Genomic DNA, 16,777 nt, shown 5'->3' with positions numbered 1-16,777 from the left:
TCTTGTAGCTCCAGAAAATCTATTTCAAGAGCAGGGAGGTCAGAATCCAACAGCATCTGCAATCCTTTTTCAGCCTGAATCAGATTTTTGCTCAGCTCCCTCAATTTCAGCCAGAAAATACCTGAAATCATAGAAAAACACACAAACTCATAGTAAAGTACAGAAATATAAATTTTGCCTAGAAACTAATAAAAATATACTAAAAACTAACTAAAATATGCTAAAAACTACATGAAATTACCCCCAAAAAGCGTATAAAATATCCGCTCATCACAACACCAAACTTAAACTGTTGCTTGTCCCCAAGTAACTAGATAAATAAAATAGGATAAAAAGAAATCGAGAAGCAATAATATCTCAGAGTTTTATGTGAATCTCAGATTCTAATTAGATGAGCGGGACTAGTAGCTTTTTGTTTCCGAACAGTTTTGGCATCTCACTTTATCCCTTGAAATTCAGAATGATTGGCGTCCATAGGAACTTAGAATTCAGATAGTATTATTGATTCTCCTAGTTTAGTATGTTGATTCTTGAACACAGCTACTTTATGAGTCTTGGCCGTGGCCCTAAGCACTTTGTTTTCCAGTATTACCACCGGATACATAAATGTCACAGACACGTAATTGGGTGAACCTTTTTAGATTGTGACTTAGCTTTGCTAAAGTCCCCAATTAGGGGTGTCCAGAGTTCTTAAGCACACTCTGTTTTTGCTTTGGACCTCGACTTTAACCGCTCAGTCTCAAGTTTTCACTTGACACCTTCACGCCACAAGCACATGGTTAGGGACAGCTTAGTTTAGCCGCTTAGGCCAGGATTTAGCTAAGATTAGAACTCAACAACCTTGAATTTGGGAGGTGGATGCCTCTTTAGTCTGTGGAGTGCTTGTTTGCAATTTTGTAAAGCTCACAAGCAATCAGCTGATGAACTTCCACTTCTTTTTCCAGCATAATGCAATGAATCATTACTGCTCTTCTGATGGTGACTTCAGAGCGGTTGCTAGTGGGCAATATAGAGCGCCCAATGAAGTCCAGCCAGCCTCTGGCGACTGGTTTGAGATCTCCTCTTTTGAGTTGGTTCGGGGCACCCTTTGTGTTGGTTGTCCATTTAGCTCCAGGGAGACATATGTCCTCTAGGATTTTGTCCAAGTTCAGGTTTGATCTCATCATTCTCCTATTAAAGAAGTCTGGGTCATCTTGCAGTTGAGGCAGCTTGAAGATCTCCCTTATTTTATCAGGGTGGGTGTGAACAATCTTCCCTCTGACCAGAGTTCTATACTCATAGAATGTGGTTCTTGCTATTCTCTGCCTGTCCGTCTGCCACAGATTTGCGTAGAATTCATGAACCATGTTTCTTCCCACCTTTGTTTCAGGATTAGCTAGGACTTCCCAGCTCCTGTTTCGAATTTGCTCTTGGATCTCCGGATATTCGTCTTCTTTCAGATCGAATTTAACTTCTGGGATCACTAACCTTAGACCCATTATTTTGTAGTAATGGTCTGAATGTTCTTTGGTTAAGAACTTCCCTTGATTCCAAAGTGGTTTTGGAATATTCTCTTTCTTGCCTCTTGAGTTGGTTTGTTTTCCCTTAGGAGCCATGATCTTAGTGGGTATTAGCTTAGTGATCACGGATCAACACACCAAACTTAGAGGTTTGCATGACCTCAAGCAAAAGAAAAGAAAGGAGAGGGATATGAGGAGAGCTGGTGCACGAAATTGTGATCTCCAGGATCGAACAAATCCTGGTAATGGCTCCAAAGCTTGGTGCTCTGATCTTAATTCATATTCTTGAATAGTTTTGGCATCTCTCTTTATCCATTGAGGTGCAGAATGATTGGCATCTATAGGAACTTCAGATTTCGAATAGTGTTATTTGACTCTCCTAGTTCAGTATGATGATTCTTGAACACAGCTTCTTTATGAGTCTTGGCCGTGGCCCTAAGCACTTTGTTTTCCAGTATTACCACCGGATACATAAATGCCACAGACACATAATTGGGTGAACCTTTTCAGATTGTGACTCAGCTTTGCTAAAGTCCCCAATTAGAGGTGTCCAGGGTTCTTAAGCACACTCTTATTTTGCTTTGCCTATTTTTTTTTCTTTCTTTTTTTTTTTTTCTGCAAGCTTTGTTCTTTGCTGCTTTTTCTTGCTTCAAGAATCATTTTTATGATTTTTCAGATTATCAAATAACATGTCTCCTAGTCATCATTCTTTCAAGATCCAACATATTTAACATTCTTAAACAACAACTTCAAAATACATATGCAATGTTCAAGCATACATTCAGAAAACAAGAAGCATTGTCACCACATCAATATAATTAAGCTAAGTTCAAGGATAAATTCGAAACTCATGTACTTCTTGTTCTTTTTGATCTTTTAGTCCAGAAATGTGAATTTAACATAAAAACTAATGAAAACATCCCTAAAAGTAACTAGATCCTACTAAAAACATACTAAAAACAATGTCAAAAAGCGCATAAATTATCCGCTCATCAAGAGCCAAGTCCGAATTGTGGAGGTGGGGGGAGGCCGAACTAGGATTTAAAGGGAAGGGGGTGGGTTTTCGAAAATTTTGAAGAAGATATGATAAAAGATATGATTTGTAAAAGATAAGTATGATAGGAAAAGGATGCACTTTAAAATTTAAAAGATATGAATAATATGGAAGATATTTGAAAAGGATAACTTTGTTTTGAGAAAGATGTTGTGAAGATTTGGAAAAGATATTGATGAGTTGAAAAGATTGTAGAAGGAAAAGAGATAGATTTGTTTTGAAAAGGATTTGAAAATAATTTGAAGAGGATTAAAAAAGGGTTTATGAATTAAGATACATTTGATATCTTTTGAAAAAGGATTTGAAAAATTAGGATTTGTAACATGTTTGTGCAAAAAATCATGAATTGAAACATAAAAAATGGAAAAAATTTGAATTGAAAATGAAATTGCCTACTCCCCACAATCCTGGCGTTAAACACCCAACTGCTGCATGTTTTGGGTGTTTAACGCCCACTTGGTGCTTGGTCTAGGCGTTTAACGCCCAGCTGTTGCTTCCAGCTGGCGTTAAACGCCAGAAACTCCTTTGTTACTGGGCATTTTTCTGAACGCCCAGGATGCTGTAAATCTGGCGTTAAACGCCCAGAAGCTGCTTCTTTCTAGCGTTTAACGCCTAGATGGCTATCTGTACTGGTGTTAAACGCCCAGTAGATGCTTCTTCTGGGCGTTTAACGCCCAATTGTGCCTCTTACTGGCGTTTTCTTGCCAGTGAGCTCCTTTTTCCTGTTTTGTGCTCTGAATCCTTCTGTAGCCCTGTGAACTTATGCAACTGATTCTTTACCTTGTTAATATTGAACTTATATGCTTTAAAAATAAATAAAATGAAGAATAGAATAAAATAAAATAACAGAAAGAGTTTTGCTAATGGCTGGGTTGCCTCCCAGTAAGCGCTTCTTTATTGTCTTTAGCTGGACCTTGCTGAGCTTTTTAATCTAGCCTCAGCCTTGAGCATTCTTGCTCAACATTGCCTTCAAGATAATGTTTGATTCTCTGTCCATTAACAATGAACTTCTTATTAGAATCAATGTCTTGAAGCTCCACATAGCCATATGGTGACACACTTGTAATCACATATGGTCCCCTCCACTGGGATTTCAGTTTCCCGGGAAATAGCCTGAGCCTAGAGTTAAATAGCAGAACCTTCTGTCCTGGTTCAAAGACTCTAGATGACAGCTTTCTGTCATGCCATCTTTTTGCTTTCTCCTTATAGAGTTTGGCATTTTTGAAAGCAGTGAGTCTGAATTCCTCTAGCTCATTCAGCTGGAGCAATCTTTTTTCTCCAGCTAGTTTGGCATCAAAGTTTAGGAATCTAGTTGCCCAGTAGGCTTTGTATTCCAGTTCCACGGGCAAATAACAGGCCTTACCATTCACAAGCTGGTATGGAGAGGTCCCTATAGGAGTCTTGAATGCTGTTCTGTAGGCCCACAGCGCATCATCCAAGCTTCTTGCCCAATCCTTTCTACGGGTACTTACAGTCTGTTCCAGGATTCTTTTCAGTTCTCTGTTAGAAACTTCAGCTTGCCCATTTGTCTGTGGATGATATGGAGTTGCCACTTTGTGGCTAATTCCATACCGGACCATGGCAGAGTAAAGTTGTTTGTTGCAGAAGTGAGTGCCCCCATCACTGATTAGTACTCTAGGGACACCAAATCTGCTGAAGATATATTTCTGGAGGAACTTCAGCACTGTCTTAGTATCATTAGTGGGTGTGGCAATGGCCTCTACCCATTTAGATACATAGTCGACTGCAACCAGAATATAAGTGTTTGAGTATGATGGTGGGAAAGGCCCCATGAAGTCAATGCCCCATACATCAAACAACTCAATCTCCAAGATCCCTTATTGAGGTATGGCGTAATCATGAGGCAGATTACCAGCTCACTGGCAACTATCACAGTTACGTACAAACTCTCGAGAATCTTTATAAAGGGTAGGCCAGTAGAAACCACATTGGAGGACCTTGGTGGCTGTTCGCTCACCTCCGAATTGACCTCCATATTGTGACCCATGGCAATGCCATAAGATCTTCTGTGCTTCTTTTCTAGGCACACACCTACGGATTATTCCGTCTGCACATCTCTTAAAGAGATAGGGTTCATCCCACAAGTAGTACTTTGCATCAGTAATTAATTTTTTTCTTTTGTTGCCTGCTGTACTCCTTGCAGCTTTATAGTTTGCTATGTCTACAAACCATGGGGTTTCCTGAATGGCAAACAAATACTCATTCGGAAAGGTTTCAAAGATCTCAATAGGGGGGAAGAACGCCTCTTCTACTGGTTCTATTCGGGACAGGTGATCAGCCACTTGGTTTTCTGTCCCTTTTCTGTCTCTTATTTCTATATCAAACTCTTGCAGAAGCAACACCCATCTTATGAGCCTGGGTTTTGAATCCTGCTTTGTAAGTAGATATTTAAGAGCAGCATGGTCAGTGTACACAATCACTTTTGATCCTACTAAGTATGATCTAAACTTGTCAATGGCATAAACCACTGCAAGCAATTCTTTTTCTGTGGTTGTGTAATTTTTCTGGGCGTTATTTAAAACACGGCTAGCATAATAAATGACATGCAGAAGCTTGTCATGCCTCTGTCCCAATATTGCACCAATGGCCTTATAACTGGCATCACACATCAATTCGAATGGTAATGTCCAGTCTGGTGCAGAAATAACTGGTGCTGTGACCAGCTTAGCTTTTAGAGTTTCAAACGCCTGCAGACACTCTGTGTCAAATACAAATGGCATGTCAGTAGCTAGCAGATTGCTCAGAGATTTTGCAATTTTTGAAAAATCCTTTATAAACCTCCTATAGAATCCTGCATGCCCCAGAAAGCTTCTAATTGCCTTAACATTGGCAGGTGGTGGTANNNNGGAAGGGTCTTCCTAGAATGAGAGTAGCACTCTTGTGCTCCTCCATTTCCAGCACTACAAAATCAGTAGGGAAGGCGAATGGCCCAACCCTGACAATCATGTCTTCAATCACGCCTGATGGGTATTTAATGGAGCCATCAGCAAGTTGGAGACATATCTGGGTTGGTTTGACTTCTTTAGTTAAGCCAAGCTTTCTGATAGTAGATGCAGGTATTAGATTAATAGTTGCCTCAAGATCACATAGAGCTATCTTGGTGCAATTACCCTCTAATGTGCATGGTATCATGAAGCTCCCGGGATCTTTAAGCTTTTCTGGGAAGCTTTTCAGAATGACTGCACTGCATTCTTCAGTGAGGAGAACTCTTTCAGTTTCTCTCCAATCCTTCTTATGACTCAAGATCTCTTTCATGAACTTGGCATAAGAGGGGATTTGCTCAAGTGTCTCTGCAAACGGAATCTTTATTTCAAGAGTCCTGAGATAGTCTGCAAAGCGAGCAAATTGCTTATCCTGCTCCTCTTGGCGGAGTTTTTGAGGATAAGGCATCTTGGCTTTGTATTCCTCAACCTTGGTTGCTGCAGATTTACTTCCTACAGAGGTGGTTGGGGAAGCCTTTTTAGAGAGGTTGTTATCAGCACCTGTGTGTGTCTGATCCCTCACTGGCGTTTTGAATGCCAGGGGTGGAAGCTGGACTGGCGTTGGACGCCAACTCCTTACCTGTTCCTGGCATTTGAACGCTAGAATTGAGCTTCCTTTGGGCGTTTAACGCCAACTCCTTGCTTGTTTGTGGCGTTCGAACGCCAGAACTGAGCATTGGTTGGGTGTTTAACGCCAGCTCTCCATCCTTTTCTGGCATTTGAGCGCCAGAATCATTCCTCTCTGGGCTCTTACTGTCCTCAGAGAGATTTTGGATGACATTTTGCTCATCCTCTGTCAGTTGTTCTTTCCTTGGCTTTCTGCTGTTCTGAAGTGAGGTATTTAATGTTTTCCCACTTCTTAATTGAACTGCCTGGCACTCTTCTGTTATCTGCTTTGATAACTGCTGTTTTGTTTAATTCAATTGTGCCTCCATATTTTTATTAGCATTTTTACTATCTTGTAGCATCTCCTTAAATTCTGCTAGCTGTTTTGTTAGAAAGCACAATTGTTGATTGAGTTCAGCAACTTGTTCTGGAGGACTAAGTTCAGTAGACACTGCTTTGGCTGCTTCTTTTATGGAGGACCCATTACTTATGTACAGATGCTGGTTTCTGGCAACTATATCAATAAGCTCTTGAGCCTCTTCAATAGGTTTCCTCATGTGTATAGATCCACCAGCTGAGTGGTCTAGGGACATCTGAGCTCCTTCTATAAGCCCATAGTAGAAGATGTCTAATTGCACCCATTCTGAAAACATTTCAGAGGGGCATTTCCTTAGCATCCCTCTGTACCTCTCCCAGGCATTATAAAGGGATTCATCATCCTCTTGTTTAAATCCTTGAATGTCCAGCCTTAGCTGTGTTATCCTTTTTGGAGGGAAATATTGATTCAGAAATTTGTCTGATAACTGTTTCCGTGTCCTTATGCTTGCTGTGGGTTGGTTATTTAACCACCTTTTAGCTTGATCTTTTACAGCAAACGGAAATAGTAACCGTCTGTATACATCCTGATCTACCTCCTTGTCACATACTATGTCAGCAATTTGCAAGAATTGTGCCAGAAACTCAGTAGGTTCTTCCTGTGAAAGACCGGAATGCTGGCAGTTTTGCTGTACCATGACAATGAGCTGAGGATTTAGCTCAAAACTGCCTGCTTTGATGGAGGGTATACAAATACTACTCCCATATGCAGCAGTAGTGGGGTTAGCATATGACCCCAGAGTCCTTCTGGACTGTTCATTTCCACTTAGATCCATGATGGAGAAAGGGAGATGATGTGAATTGCAAGTAAAATATATTTTTATAAAGTTTTTTTTAATTAAAAATATCCAAAAAAATGAAATAAAATAAAGTGAAATAATTAGAAAATAAAATATGGATTTCGAAAATTAAAAGGAAAAGAAAATAAAAAGAAATTTGAATGTTGAATTGACTAGTTAATTGAAAAGATTTGAAAATTTTTGAATATGATTTTTGAATAAGATTTTGAATTTTGAAAAGATTTGATTTTTAAAATAAAAATCTGAATTTTTAAAGGTGATTTTCAAAAAATCAATTAAAATAAGGGAAAAAGATATTTTTGAATTCAATGAGGAAAGAGAAAAACAATAAAAAGACACAAAACTTAAATTTTTTTAGATCCAATGCTCCTTATTTTCAAAAATTTTGGAGGGAAAACACCAAGGAACACCAAACATAAAAATTTTAAGATCAAAATACAAGAAAGACTCAAGAACACCTTGAAGATTCACAAGAACACGAAGAACAGAAATTCAAAGACTCAAAGGACTCAAGAACTTAAAAAAAGAACACCAAACTTAAAATTTTTAGAAAACCAAAATAAAATTTTCGAAAACTCAAGAAAAATTAACAAGAGAACACCAAACTTAAAGTTTGGCACAAGATTTAATCAAAGAAAAATTATTTTTTTAAAAAAAAGTTTTAAAAAGAAGATAGCCAATTACCAAGAACATAAGCACAACGCTTTAGCCAATTGAGCTATAAATTTAACGTGTTTTAATAAGGTATTTAATGTATAAAATATTTTATTTATTTATTTATTTTTTGAATACTAATAATTCGAAAATGACAAGAAAGACAAGAAAAATCACAAAATAAGAAAAACTAAAGATCAAACAAGGAAAATAAACAAGAACAACTTGAAGATTAAGAAAGAACAATGAACACAAATTCGAAAATTTAAAAGAAATTAAATACATGCAATTGACACCAAACTTAGAATACGAAACTAAACTCAAACAGAAAAACTCAATTATCTGTTTATAAAATTTTTGAAAAATTTAAAAAGAGAAAATAAGGATTTAAAAAAAATTTCAACCAAAAATAATAATAGAAGACTCTAAACCAAAAAAAAAATTTTCCTAATCTAAGCAACAAAATAAACCGTCAGTTGTTCAAACTCGAACAATCCCCGGCAACGGCGCCAAAAACTTGGTGCACGAATTGTAAATCACACTTTTCACAACTCGTACCACTAACCAGCAAGTGCACTGGGTCGTCCAAGTAATACCTTACGTGAGTAAGGGTCGAATCCCACGGAGATTGTTGGCTTGAAGCAATCTATGGTTATCTTGTAATTCTTAGTTAGGATATCAATTATAATTATCAGTTTGGATTACGAAAAATAAAAGAGCATGAATTAAATACTTGTTATGCAGTATTGGAGAATATGTTGGAGTTTTGGAGATGCTTTGTCTTCTGAATCTCTGCTTTCCCCCTGTCTTCTTCTTCACGCATGCAAGGTTCCTCCTATGGCAAGCTGTGTGTTGGTGGATCATCGTTGTCAATGGCTACCATCCGTCCTCTTAGTGAAAATGGTCCAGGTGCGCTGTCACCGCACGGCTAATCATCTGTCGGTTCTCACTCATGCTGGAAACCATTAATCCTTTTGCGTCTGTCACTATGCCCAACCCTTGTGAGTTTGAAGCTTGTCACAGTCATTCAATCCCTGAATCCTACTCAGAAAACCACAGACAAGGTTTAGACTTTCCGGATTCTCAAGAAGGCTGCCAATGGATTCTAGCTTATACCACGAAGATTCTGATTAAGGAATCCAAGAGATACTCATTCAATCGAAGGTAGAACGGAAGTGGGTTGTCAGGCACACGTTCATAGGTTGAGAATGGTGATGAGTGTCACGGATCATCACATCCATCATATTGAAGTGCGAATGAACATCTTAGATAGAGACAAGCGTGTTTGAATAGAAAACAGAAATAATTGCATTAATTCATCGGGACATAGCAGAGCTCCTCACCCCCAACAATGGAGTTTAGAGACTCATGCCGTCAAAGAGTACAAAGTTCAGATCTAAAATGTCATGAGGTACAAAATAAATCTCTAAAAGTTGTTTAAATACTAAACTAGTAACCTAGGTTTACAGAAAATGAGTAAACTAAGATAGATAGTGCAGAAATCCACTTCTGGGGCCCACCTGGTGTGTGCTGGGGCTGAGACTTGAGCTTTACACATGCCTAGGCTATTTCTAGAGTTAAACGCCAGGTTGTAACCTATTTCTGGCGTTTAACTCCAACTTGTAACCTGTTTCTGGCGTTTAACGTTAGAATGCAACATGGAACTGGTGTTGAAAGCCAGTTTACGTCGTTTATCCTTGAGCAAAGTATGGACGATTATATATTGCTGGAAAGACCTGGATGTCTACTTTCCAACGCAATTGAGAGCATGCCATTTGGACTCCTGTAGCTCCAAAAAATCCATTTCGAGTGCAGGGAGGTCAGAATCTAACAACATCTGCAGTCCTTTTTCAGTCTGAATCAGATTTTTGCTCAGCTCCCTCAATTTCAGCCAGAAAATACCTGAAATCACAGAAAAACACACAAACTTATAGTAAAGTCCATAAATATGAATTTTGCCTAGAAACTAATAAAAATATACTAAAAACTAACTAAAACTTGCTAAAAACTACATGAAATTACCCCCAAAAAGCGTATAAAATATCCGCTCATCAAACGTACATAGTTGCAATTTTTTCTTTTTTTCTTGCCTTTTTTTTCTTGAATAAAGTATTAAAGGGCTTTTTTTTCTAAAAAAAATATATATGGAATCAGAAGAAGAATATGGTAACACAAGAATTAAGGATATGGCAAGAGAAACAAAAATTACATGTTATCACTTGGCTTATTTACACTACTCTACTTTGTCTGTATTTGAAACACAGGACCATTTTCATTTGCCAAGTTTACATCTATCATTCTAATGACAAAATAAACATTATTCAGTAAAACTAGAGTAATTAATTATATCAGGATTTAGGTAATTTTATTAAAGAAAGGATTTTACATATTGAATCTTACATTTGTGAAGAATCATAGTGAGCTTCTGCAGAGTGGAGTCTACCTTCTGGTATATCTGGAGTTTTTTCCTGCATCATGAGAAACGAAACAATCATCAGGCAACAAAAACACAATAAAATTGCCAAAATACACCAAAAAGCAAACATACCTTTGTGCATGGCTTATCATTTATTTTCTTCTTTTTTGTTCCTCTTAATTGTTGTATTTGTTCAGTTTTAACAGTACATGTAAAAGATTATGTTAACAAATAAAATTTTGATGAAAAACAAAAGATAGCATTACAATGTATCTTACTCATGATCAAATTCAGTTTCTTTTTCAGAAGATGAATCCTCAATAACGTGCTTTCTTTTTTTGGAAAACAAAGAATCATCAAGCAAATAAATACAACAAAATTGATAAAATAACCCCAAAAGCAATGCATATTTTTTTGCAGGACTATGAACTTTTTTCTTCAATCTTCCTTTAGTTATATGCTCAAATTCTTTACTTCTGACAATTAATTTAGAAACATTCTGTTAATAAATAAAATTTTTATATAAACAGAAAATATAGCATTCCAATGATAATTTCTGAATCTTACTCATCATTAAATTCAGTTAGATTTTTTAAAGATGAATCCTGAACAATGTGCTTCCTCTTTTTGAATTGCATCTTGGACAACAAACAATCATCAGGCAATAAACACGGTAAAAATGACAAAATACAACGAAAAATAATACTGACTTTTTTACCTTTCTTGTTGGTTCTTTTCTTGTTTTTGTTGCCTCCTCTAAGTCTTTTTCAGAATCAGACTCAAAGTCAGTACCACTATCACTTTCTGAAGAAATCTCCTTCTTCTTTTTTTTCTTCTTCTTTTTCGCCTTCTTTTATTCCTTCTTCATTTTTGTCAATTTTTCAGTGGTGCTCTCTTGACGATGCCCTAAAATAGGTAAAACATTAGTTTACGTCATATATATAAAACAAATACACTAAAATTAAAGAAAGGATTTTTTTTGAGTTACCTTATGATCCTTAATCTCAGCTTCTATCCTCTGAACCAGCAATTCCTTAGTCCAGTGCTGCAATCAGGGTGGTCCAGGAATTGTATCCACTAACTTGTTTTTGTGTGTGGATTCATGAAAGTATACAATCATGAGAGCATAGAGGCAGCCATCAACGAATTTTGTCTTTTTTAATATGTGCTCACTTATGTCCTTGATGAGGAAGTTGAGGATATGACCACCCCAATTCCATTCACGTATGGTGTCCACATGAAAAATCGGCGGTATGTGAACGAGAGAAACCTTGTTTATGGTTGTCGGCAACAAGACCGACATTTGAATGTAGAGGATGAATGTCCTCTTAACTTAAACCAATCTTCGTACCCGTCAACACTGATCTCCATCATCGAGTCTTTCAATTGCTTCAAAGTTTTGCCTGGGAAGGTTCTATAAACTTTCTTGTCCTCTTCAGTAAGCTCTTGAAATTTAAATTTTCTTGTAAAGAGCGGCCCTACAAAAGCAGCAAAAATGTTTCAATAACATAGATATAATGTAAACATACACCGAAATAATTAACAGAATAGATTTCAAAAAATGCAAGTATAACAGTTTATGTAATCGTTTACCAAATGCATTCAAGCCAAGGGCAGTGATGAATAGATTTTTGATTGGTATAGAATTTCACAAATAAATTCTCATTGCAAGTATAGTTCTAAACCAACAAACAATCCTTTCATGCAAAAATTTGGTTGTCACAAGTAACAAACCCCAATAAAAATAACCGAAGTATTCAAACCTCAGGTCGTCTCTCAAAGGAATTGCAGGGAAGTATTCTTGTTATTGGTTATAAGATGTATATTTTGGGGTTTTGAATAAGGGACATGAAAAGTAAATTGCAAGAAAGTAAAGAAAACTCAAATGACAAAAAGGTCTTGGCAAGGGTTGATGGTTAAGGATCTTTATCCTTGTTACTAACCACAACATGATAATCGCAAGGATCAATCTCATTAAGTCATCCTCAAACGAATGGAGGAAAGTCAAATGAGCTACACCAATCCTAATCCATAAGTCCTAACCATCTCACTAATTAACTTAGTGGAAGGCTAGAGTCAATGGACACCAATTATCAAGACTTGGACATTAGCAACTCAATTTCACCTAAGTTACCATCCAAAGCCAAGAACACAAAAATCTACTCTAACGTCCTTCCAAGCATTCAATCAAACACTGGAAGGCATAAAAGGAAAGCAAGAGAAAATTGCAAGAAATATAGATCTATAACTACCAATTGCAAGGAATTAACAACAACAACTTAAATCAACAATAAAGGAACATGAAACATAATTGCATTAAAGAGAAATAGAAGAAACAAGAGTGCATCGACAACAAGGTAAACAAATACGAAAAGTAAAGTACTAAACTAGAGAAGCAAAGGTAGAAGAACAAGAAATTGAAAAGGAAAAGTAAATCAAAGCATGAATTAAACCTAGATCTAAGAAATCCTAATCTACATGTAACTTAATTCTAGAGAGAAGAGAGAGCTTCTTTCTCTAGAAACTAACTAAATCATCTTCAAAACTCAACTATGTGCTCCCCCCTTTCACTCATCTTGATTTCTGCATGTAATAGGCTCTGAATTGAGTTGGATTTGGGCCTGGGCAGCTCAGAAATTGCCCCCAGCATTTTTACTTTAATTAGGTCACGTGTGAGCAACGACGCGTACGTGTGGGTCACGCGTACGCGTCGCTTGGCATTTTTGCTTTCCACGCGTACGCGTCATGTCACGCGTACGCGTCATGTCACGCGTACGCGTCATGTCACGCGTACGCGTCACTTGGCGACTTCATATTCACGCGTACGCGTCGTTCCACGCATGCGCGTCGATGAATGCATCCCAAATCTTTGATTTTCCATGATTTCTCCACTTTGCATGCTTTTCTCTTCATTCCTTTAACCCATTCCTAGCCTTTCCAACCTGAAATCGCTAACAAACACATCAAGGCATCTAGTAGAGTCAAAGGTGAATTAAAATTAACCAATTAAAGGCTTAAAAAGCATATTTTCACACTTAAGCACAAATTAGGATAAAGTCATGAAACCATGCTATTTCATTGAATAAATGTGCGAGTAATGGATAAAATTCACTCAAATTAAGTATAAAATATACCACGAAATAGTGGTGCATCAGACAACTCCTATATTTTCCTGGGTGATGTTCAATACACCGTACCGAGTGTCCAATGTGTTTTTTATCAGATCTAAGGAATATGCCAACTCTTTCAAGTTCTTATGCAGCACATTCATCGGAGGGATGTGCATCAAACCACCAAATCCTAATTCCCTGATAATGGATTTCTTTTTATGACTCATGTTTTTGAATTTATCATGAAGGAGTCTTGTGAAGCATCTGAGTTTTCTGTAAACAAATGAGAATCATCTAGATAAACTATATTTATACAAGGAAAAATTGATTTGGTCTAAGATATATGTGCTTACATTATATTTTGGTGCAGGGTTCTTGCTTGCCATTTTTTCTGTAACGAATAAAAAATAACGTTAATAGATAACAATAGCACCAAGTGCACTTCAATTGATCAGATATATACTAAAATACGAGCCATATACACCTCTATTATTTTTTGATTACATAAAATTATATGAGTTCAAAATAATATTCAACTCAATCAAACATGTATAAAATGACACCAGAAGCACAAGAACAATATTCTATTTTTAGTTAGAACAAGGATAGGACAATAGCACCAATTACACGTGAATTCACTTGAAATACATCGAAATAGAAGCCATATACACCTCTATTATTTTTTAATTACATGATATAATATGAGTTGAAAATGATATTCAACTCAATCAAACATGAATAAAATGACACCAGAAGCACAAGAACAATATTTTGTACTATACGCAAAATAGTACGTAAAACAGTTATCACCAATTGAACAGTATGATGAGAATAGTAATGTGTACTTTAAAGCAAGAACACATAATGAATCTACTAAATAAATAGAAATATGACTATCTAGTATTTCGCGAGCGATATAAGAAAAAGAAAAGTGAAAAAACTGGACGATTAGTGAACAGTACCTTGAATAATCTTTCTTCTTTTGTTTCTATATTTCTCGATGGAGAATTTGAACTTCTCTTGTAGATTTTCTTGAGTTTTTGCAACTATTTTGACAGTGTTTTTAGAGATTTCGAGCATTGTTTGTGATTTTAGATTTTCTTGAATTTCATATTTTTAGATTTATTTTGTGATTATCATCATTTTGGGATGTCATTATGCTTTAAAAAAACTTAAATCTCATAAAACAAAACAGGCTATGGTCACGGTTTTTAGGTAAGCTGACCATAAATAAGTTATGGTCACAGTTTAAGGAGGCGTGACCATAGAGGCTATGGTCACAACAAAAACCGTGACCACAGATAAGGCTATGGTCATGATTTAAGGAGGGGTGACCATAGATAAGGGTCTATGGTCACGGTTTAAGGAAGGGTAACCATAGATAAGGCTATGGTCACAGTTTTAAAGAGGGATGACCATAGATAAGGCTATGGTCACGGTTTTAAGGAGGGGTACCGTGACCATAGATAAGGCTATGGTCACAGTTTTCACACGTGACTATAGATTAACCTATGGTCACGGTAAAAAAACGTGGCCTAAAGTGTCAAAATTTGAAAATTATAACTTTGACCATAGAAACCGTGACTAGAGATAAAAAAAACGTGACCATAGACCTTTGGTCACGCTAGAATAAGCCACGGTGAAAAACCGTGACCAAAGATCTATGGTCACCCTTTTTACTAGCTATGGTCACAGTTTTTTACCATGACCATAGGCCTTTTTGGTAGTGGATCAGGGTTGGGATTTTGACCGAGGAAGAAGAAGAAGAAGCGTTTTTCATAATAGTGCGCTATTGAACGGTTGAGAGAGCGTGTGTTTACACGCACGTTAATGTGAGGGTTGTTTTTGTTTGATTTGGGACCAACTTGTATGAACTTGTATGCCAAAAAGATTTATATGTGTAACAGGCCTGAAAATTAATTTAAGAATTTTCATAAAATTAAGAGATAAGATAGATATTCAACTATTTAAGATTAAATATATATGATTAAAAATATTATTAAATTTTTATTAATTGATATTTGACTATTAATTTTTTACATTTTGATGAATGACGGTGTAAAATGCCATAAATATAGGCCTGAATACTCATAATATTGTAAATCAGATTTTTCAATACAATTCTCTTAGTTAGCTTTCTTTGCATTACAAGCTTCCCCTGTTTTGCTTTGTTTTTTGTTTCACTGTTCTTGGATCTCTATTTGAACCATCTTTTACACAGTTACATATTATGTTTATGTCATGAGCTCACTATATATACATAGTGCGTAATTAATATTATTTTAGACAGCTACCACCTGTATGCGACTGGCTCTAACAAGTTTAAATTTGTCTAAAGCGAAAAGTAATTATTGGTAAAGATTTTTTTATTTTGACATTTAATAGTTTATTAACACATTATTAACAAATATGTACTATTAACATAAAATAAATGTTAATAGGCTACAGTTCAAGTGGCTCTTTTTTTTAATTCCTGTGCGAAATTAAGCAGGTTTTTTATATTATTTTAAAAAGAAAAACTGACAGAAAATATTGTAACATATTATTTAATGAAAGTATGAATTTTAGATTTAATTTGGATGCATTGGTAAGGTAAATAATGTTATATAAACCTTTAATAAGATATTAATTTGACTTAGTTGTTACTCACTAGTATAATCTTATTGAACAGTGGTATCAAAATTTCTTTTAAATAACTAAACTCATACTTTTTACACTCTGCATAGAAATTAAAATAATCAATTAAAGCCATAAAAGCTTGGCCAAGTATAAAATTAATTACATGATGAGATTAAGTACCATTGTGAGGCAGCTAGGCAGCTTAATTAACATGATGAACTTAGGGTTTTGTCGAGACACAAATTAAAATGCATCACAAGACTTGGATGATTGTGGATTGCCGAATCCGCAAGCTTGCGCTATGCAGAGAGATCATGCGCACTAATTAACTAATTTATCAATTATCAAATGATTTTGCCATATGCTGATGCAGAAAGGACATGTACCAATGAACTCTATCTCTCTAATATAAGCTTTCTGTGATTTTAATTTTAGCTTTACTATATTCAGTATATCATGTCTCTCGGGTAATGAGTTATTAGGTCGAGTTATTTGTTTTATGGATCCAATAGAATTTTTGCACTTCTTATGTAAAACTGAGCCAGAATGTGCTTAAAATTCATCAAATCATTAAAATAATTCTGCTATTGTTGTTATGGATTGATTTTATATACTGATGTTACCAAGTTTCAACAAAGTAAA

The sequence above is a fragment of the Arachis ipaensis genome, chromosome B05, assembly GCF_000816755.2.
Source record: "Arachis ipaensis cultivar K30076 chromosome B05, Araip1.1, whole genome shotgun sequence".
In the NCBI taxonomy this organism is placed as follows: domain Eukaryota; kingdom Viridiplantae; phylum Streptophyta; class Magnoliopsida; order Fabales; family Fabaceae; genus Arachis; species Arachis ipaensis.
The sequence above is the reverse complement of the archived record's forward strand: the minus strand, read 5'-3'. Positions refer to the sequence as shown.